This window comes from Platalea leucorodia (assembly GCF_965183815.1).
Source record: "Platalea leucorodia genome assembly, chromosome: 3".
Taxonomy (NCBI): domain Eukaryota; kingdom Metazoa; phylum Chordata; class Aves; order Pelecaniformes; family Threskiornithidae; genus Platalea; species Platalea leucorodia.
This window is the reverse complement of record NC_138825.1, coordinates 93,845,638-93,852,454: the sequence shown is the minus strand read 5'-3', so window position 1 is coordinate 93,852,454 and position 6,817 is coordinate 93,845,638.

Genomic DNA, 6,817 nt, shown 5'->3' with positions numbered 1-6,817 from the left:
CAGACAAGGGAGACTGCACTGGCCAGATGCTTTTGCTGGAGGAAGCGTCACCCCGTGGCTGGAATCCCTTCCCAGTGGCGCTGCTTATCGTTGTGCCAGAGCCTCCTGCTTTTCAGACCCCTAGTTTGTGCCTTCATAAAATTAGCCAGTGTTTAGCTTTTGGTTTCCCTCCTGTGCTACCCGTTTTCTAGATGCGAGAACCTTCCACAAGGGAACCAACTGTATATTTAGTCTGACAAGGCAAAACATGAGGAAAGCATGCACCTTCACATCACAGCTATCCAGGACTGAAAGCACGTAACCCTGCTAATCTAACAGTCACAAGCAGATTGCTGACTTTTCTAAAGCTTTGGGGCTGCAGAGCCTCATTTGCATGGTATGGAGGCTTTGAAGAGCAGCAAGTCACCCACAGTACTGGTTGCCACTCTCCAGCTGCCTCCCCCCAGCTCTTCCAAGCAGCTGTCTGTTATACCACCTTGTGAACAACGGCAATAAGGCAACATAACGATTCTGTGATTCTATAACGCCAAGATACTCGGGAAGTGACTGAAGTCACTCAGATGGAAAACACTGGACATGTAAAGACTAGCTATTCGTACTTCATTATCGTATCGTTAATATATCACTAACCAGCATATTTCTGCCTACCTATTTAAGGTCATTTTTCCCTCTGAAGGAGTCAAGTAGGTCTACTCAAACCTTTACAGGAGCAGAACTACCACTGGGCCTCTTTCCCTTTGAGGATGATAATAAGGGTTAGGGTTCAATGTGAAGCCATTTTCATTTAAAGCAAAGGCTCTAGGACACAATTACAGCTGGAGGCAGTGATTTCAAACAAACTGCACGTGGGGGTGGAGGGGCCTCGGAGGATACTTTGGGGCATGGCTGAGGCCTGTTCGGGAAGGTTTGGTACATTCTTTACGAGTAGTTCTCAGATCAAAATCAAGTGCGGTAAAGGCACTATGCAAAAAGTGAAAATAAATAATCTTTATTGACTGAGCTAATTGACTTGCTGATCTTGAGATTTTTGAAGGATCAGCATTTTAGGAAAAAAACATTTCCAACCAATTGCCTTGAATTCTTATAGTGCCTTATCTATATTGTCCTCTGTGCCTTCTTATACATGTGTGAGCTGCCTACCGGGTGGCTGGTAGGAGAGGGGGTGCTGGCTGAGGACAGCCGTGCTGGGGCAGAGGCCTGCCATGGCTCGCCATTGTTGCAGAAGCATGCACCAGCTCAGCACTGCCCCGCTACGCACTCTAAATCCCCGCTTTTGTGTTTCCTCGCTGCCAGAGATAGCTGCTCTGAACAGCAGCCTCCTTGCCTGGCGCACTGAGACAAAGAATTGTACAACCGCGTAGCCCATGACTCAGCTGGAAAGACATGAGTCAAACAGCAACCTCCTCAGAACAACAGGAGCTGCATATTAACCATCCATCTGTGCACGCGGTTGCGATTTTGCGTCATATTTTCTGATTCAGAAGAATTAAAACAGGCACAGAGGAAGAGGAAACCTGTAGAGAGATTTATTTTTTCCTCCAGTAGGAAGACATCTGCCTCTGTAAAAGTGTGTTTGTACAGGTTGCACATTCTCTGAACAGCGAAACTTTCATCTGTGCTTCTAAGTGACACGCTTACTATTTAACTGTCATTGAGTAGAAGCAGACAGATGGATTTAGTTTGGAATTTTGTTTTGGTCTGTTGCCTTTTCTTTTTTTTAACACCATTAGATCCTCAGTTAGAAGTGAAGCCAGCTGCTTATAATTCAATTCCAGCAATTCAAACTGGTTGCTTGCATTTTGACTGGTTGTTTAATAGAGTTGGTATTTCAATGGTCAAAAGTAACCTTTGAAGTTAGCATCCCATTAAAAGGAGAGCTGGGGGCATGAATCACAGCTTCTGTGGCTTGTGATTTTAGTGTGTTCTTAGACTGATTGAAGACGACTGCTGTGGATTGATTTTCACAGCCTGTTTGAGTAAGAAGGGACCATTTGAATCTCAAGAATGTAGCAATGCCTGCAAAGTTACAGATATCTATTACATGTAAGCTTGAGTGAACACATTTTGCATGCAGTTTGACTGGGGTAGTCAACCTCAGCTGCTGCCCAGCTCTAGAGATAGTTCTGCCCACATATGTCCATTTTTTCACATTAAAGGTGCTGGCTGCACACAGGCAGCTACACAGACCTTTGATATACAGCTGCCTGGTACCCCTGTTTTCTTTCTAAACCTTTCACAGCTCCACAAACATCATGCAGTCCTTGTTCTCAGCTCTTGAGGATGAGAGGACTGACAAGGTGGGCTGTTCGCAAAAAAAGCTGCCTGATTTCTCTTAAAACAAGGAGTAAGTTAAGTGCCGATTATTTAATTCCACACACCCCCACCCCCTTCTGTGCCAGCAAGGGGAAACGAGGCTGATTTCCACCCTCTGCCTGCAGGAATGCAAGTCCACTTCTCCCATGGGAGGGAGAGTTTAGGCCTGTGACAGAACTGTGGGTTCTGTTGCTGGCAACATGTACTTTACCAGTTACGTATGACAACACAGCCTCGCCACATGCCATCTCCTTTGCAGATTTGGCTTTAGGTCATACTACAGCAGCAGACACTTAGCTCTCCATAGCTGCTTAAAGTACCATTGGCATCAACATGACTCTGCAGAGAGACGTTAAATTAACGCCACTATCCCTGTGTGAATATTCTGCCACAATGTGATCTTTCTCTATTGCTATGTACATCTTGTATTTGCCAGTTTTCTCTAGTTTCAAAACCATGCAGAGATGCTTAGCAATTCTACCAGCTATGTATTAACAAGTCAAATATCTTGATTTCTCATTCCCGCCACACAAGGGCTTTTAAGCTTAAGCAGAAGCTATTTTCATACCAGAAAACATTAAGTAACTGCATTGGAAGCAGATTCCAGAATATGCACACCTCTAAATCTGAAAGAAAAAAGACAAAGACGGCACTAACTAAACAACATTCCAGACAAGAAATTAGCCTTTCCATAGCCATTCCAAATGAATTTATATTTCAACTTACAGTTGAACCAGTTATCTAGTCATGGATATTTCAAAAAACACTTCAACTTCAGTCTCAGACCTTTAATCAGGCCTGCTGACTGCAGGAGCAGTGCTTAACTGTGCAAAATGAATGCCAGTTATGATGAAGGGAATGACAGAGATTTGATGGCAAATAATTACTTCCTCTATAATTGCTATGGGGTTTATTTTCCATCCTATCTGAGCAGAGCAACACATTGTTACCTCCTTTCTACTGGACAGCAAAAATGACCCTCCCCTCCCCTTAAAGTTATTATGTACTTTCCCAGCTGAACAAAACAACCATGCAAGATGCACTGACTACGCGCAGCATGCAAATTTGAAAGCATCATAAGTCAGTCAAGTCAAAACCAAATTTCACTTAGTGACATTTTGTACATTCATACAGTTTAACTTTAAGATCATTCAGAAGACAGACATTTTTTGGTGTTATTAAAGGAAATGCCCTCCTTTCTTTTCTTCTCCTCCCCCACTCCACCCCACCCTTCAGGCAAAGGCAGTTGAAGTGTTTTTGCTTAAATAATAGCATTAGAGCTACTTAATTCTCAGGAGGACTGGCAGACTTAGGTCTTAGAATAGAATATTTCAGTTGGAAGGGACCTACAACAATCATCTAGTCCAACTGCCTGACCACTCCAGGGCTGACCAAAAGTTAAAGCAAATTATTAAGGCCACTGTCCAAAAGCCTCTTAAACATTGACAGGCAGTGTCAGTCTTGAATTGAGCTGCAAAATATACTCCATTTCAGTTTCCTTTTAAAGATGGCCACAGCAATGATTCTTTTTATAGTGTCACATTATCACAAAAACTACCTGTGATTTTTAGAATATTGTGTTTTCCCTAAATTGCTTACAAATCATCAGTTGTTGCAGGACTCTTGCTTAATTTCCTTTTAATGAATACATGGAAAACTCTTTTTTTCCCCTTCAGCAGAGACTGTTTAAACTTGTAGATACAGAAGGCACTTGTCGCTTCTTGTTCTCCATGAAGCCCAGATGGTCAGGGAAAAAGGAGTGGAAGAAAGATGGTGGTTGGGCTTTTGTTTTGTTTTGTTTTGTTGTTTGTCTTTTTTTTTTTTTTTTTTTCCTTTCTTCCTTTTCACCACATCCCCCTACCCTCCACCCCCCAAATCAAAAGCAAACCAACCCCCTGGCTCTTCATCTATTAAGTCTTCTCAACTAGTAAGGTGATTCAGAAATAGAAGATCAGTCATTTACTGCTAGAACGCTTCAGCAGAAGAGGTTGTCAGAGAAACATCAATAGAACCATGTTTTCCATCAGAAAACATGACAATATCCAAGTCTGGCTGAGCTAAGCTTAGTAAGTGTCTACAATGGAATTTAATTTAGGAAAAGACCAGAAAAATTAATATATTCATTTCCTATTCTGAAGCAGCCATATGGAAACTTCTGTATACTAGAAAAAAGTTTTTAAGAAGTTCCTTTCATGAAATTTCCTTCCAAGAACACTTTATGAAGAGCTATTACCACTCTTCACTCAGCTCTACTCTATAGCAAATGGCTATCCTTTAAGGGGAGGGGAAGGCAAACAGAATTTTGGCTTAATAAGCCACACTTTCCATTGCTATGCCTTGGGCAACTCCCAGGCACCCTCTCTTGCAGTGTGTTGCAATCTTGTACAGGTTATGTTGCAATAAGAGCAAAGTTACCATTATTCTAAAGTTAATCTGCATTCACTTGAAAATGCACATCAGTACCTGAACCTTCTTCTTAATTACTCCACTACCTGAGTTTTCATGTTTTGTGTCTGATCCAGGCCTGAACTCTGCCAATGTGTAATTTTATTAAGTACGCTACTGAGAAGCAAAAATCAATTCAGCGTTTTTGGAGCTTACACAGGATGAGGAAAATTACTTCTCAAAAATAGCATGTGAAACTCTCCTAGGACAGCACTGCTTAACCGATAAGGCCAAACAGTTAAAATTTCACGTGCAAATAACTTTTCTCAAAAAAATGCAATTTTCACTGAATTGAGTTATGACTCTTTTGAGAGCTACATTGGCCAGATGTGTATTGGAGCTTCTTAGAAAGTACCAAGTGTTAAGTTAGATCAATGGTTTTACACAAAATAAAAAACTGATTTCTCTGTCAAGCATTTGAATCATGTAGATGTAGTTTTAGTTTAAAACATATGACCAACCACCATTATGGCAGCTTTATGAAGGAGGGGAAGTAGAAAGGTTGCAATGGTGACTTAATTGGGAGGCTAACAAACTTCTCTTTAAGTACTTATCCCTCTGAGATCCTCTTTATATCTTCAGTATTATCTACTTCACTGTTGGTGAATACAATACTGCTAGTGTGGTGGTTTCCTCCCAGCAGGCACAGTAATAGCAAGATGTGTTAATACCAAATCATTCATGTCAAATTATATCCTTTCCTTAGCTTCAAGTCAGATATACCTTCTTCAGTATAACAACTCAGGCCAGTGCCCTTGTACTAGTAGAGACAGCATCTTTACTGACAGGTTTCAGAAAAGGATTTGGCCATCCAACAATTGTCTTGAGTGAGAATAATTTTGATTTATTTGATTTGATTTGATTGCTCTTAAGTCATGTAATTTAAGAGCAGACATTCGGCTTTTTGAGATACAGGTACACAGGAGAAATGGGAGACCCTCTTAAGATGCTACTCACTGTAACAGCTTACAAGACAATAGCAGTGTTTTAGTTGTGATGGTTGAGCTCATAATGTAAAAGAGGCTTGAAGTTTAAAAGCATGTCTCTCTTTCCCAGATGCTCTAAGTGATCTAACAGAAGACACTACCTTCCCATATGAACTTTGTCTCACTGTCTTTGTAATGTTTAGGCTTCCTCACCCACAGATTTCCTTCCTGGCAAATGCTAAAAATATTGGAAGACCTGTTAAACTCAAAGGTTAGTTCATTTATCATGGAATCAAACATTCCCAGAAAGTGGAACAGGAGAAACTGGCAAACAAGTAAATAAGAGATTGAGAGGAGAAGCCAGAAAACAAGATACATCACAGGAACAATTCAACTTCTGGGAAATGAACTACGATGACCCTTTCACATAGCAAATACAGTTGTTACCAGTTACAGAGGAACAGGTAGATGGGGAAGCACCATGCATGGGTGCCCATACATTATGAAGAGTTATATAAACCTTCACTAGTTTAGCATTGAAAAAGCCTACGTAAGTTAACTCATTTTTGGACATCAAATACTTCAGACTTCTTTAAGGTACATGACTGACAGTTGGTACCCTTGGAAGAAAGAAACAGTGAATTGAAAACCACACCCGTTACTTTGTGGCCTTTCCTCTTTTGAAAAGCATGATGAAGTCACTTTTCCAGGCTGTAAAAGACCATGGTTCAGATCTCGGGTCAATACCCATGTCACATACTGTAGGATATTCTGCGAAGAGTTATTCCATCGCTGTTATGAATGTTGGTAGAACTTTGCACTAAATGTTCCAAAAAATATTTAAGCAGAACTGTGTCAGAAGGAGACATTGAGGAGAATGCACTTAAAAATACCTGGCAACACTAAGGCATGCTCCCAAAGCAGTGGTTCAACTCCTGCTCTGAACGGGTGAAATCTGATTTTGAATCGACTTCCCTCATTCCAGGTGGACATCCTAATTAGAGGTTTCTTGATAGAATGGAGAGCACAACTTCTTACTCTGGTATATCTGTTAAGGAAATGCAGCAAAAAATAACAATCACAGGATTGTTTCAGGAAAACAGTCACCACAAAAAACCTACCCAATTTTTGTC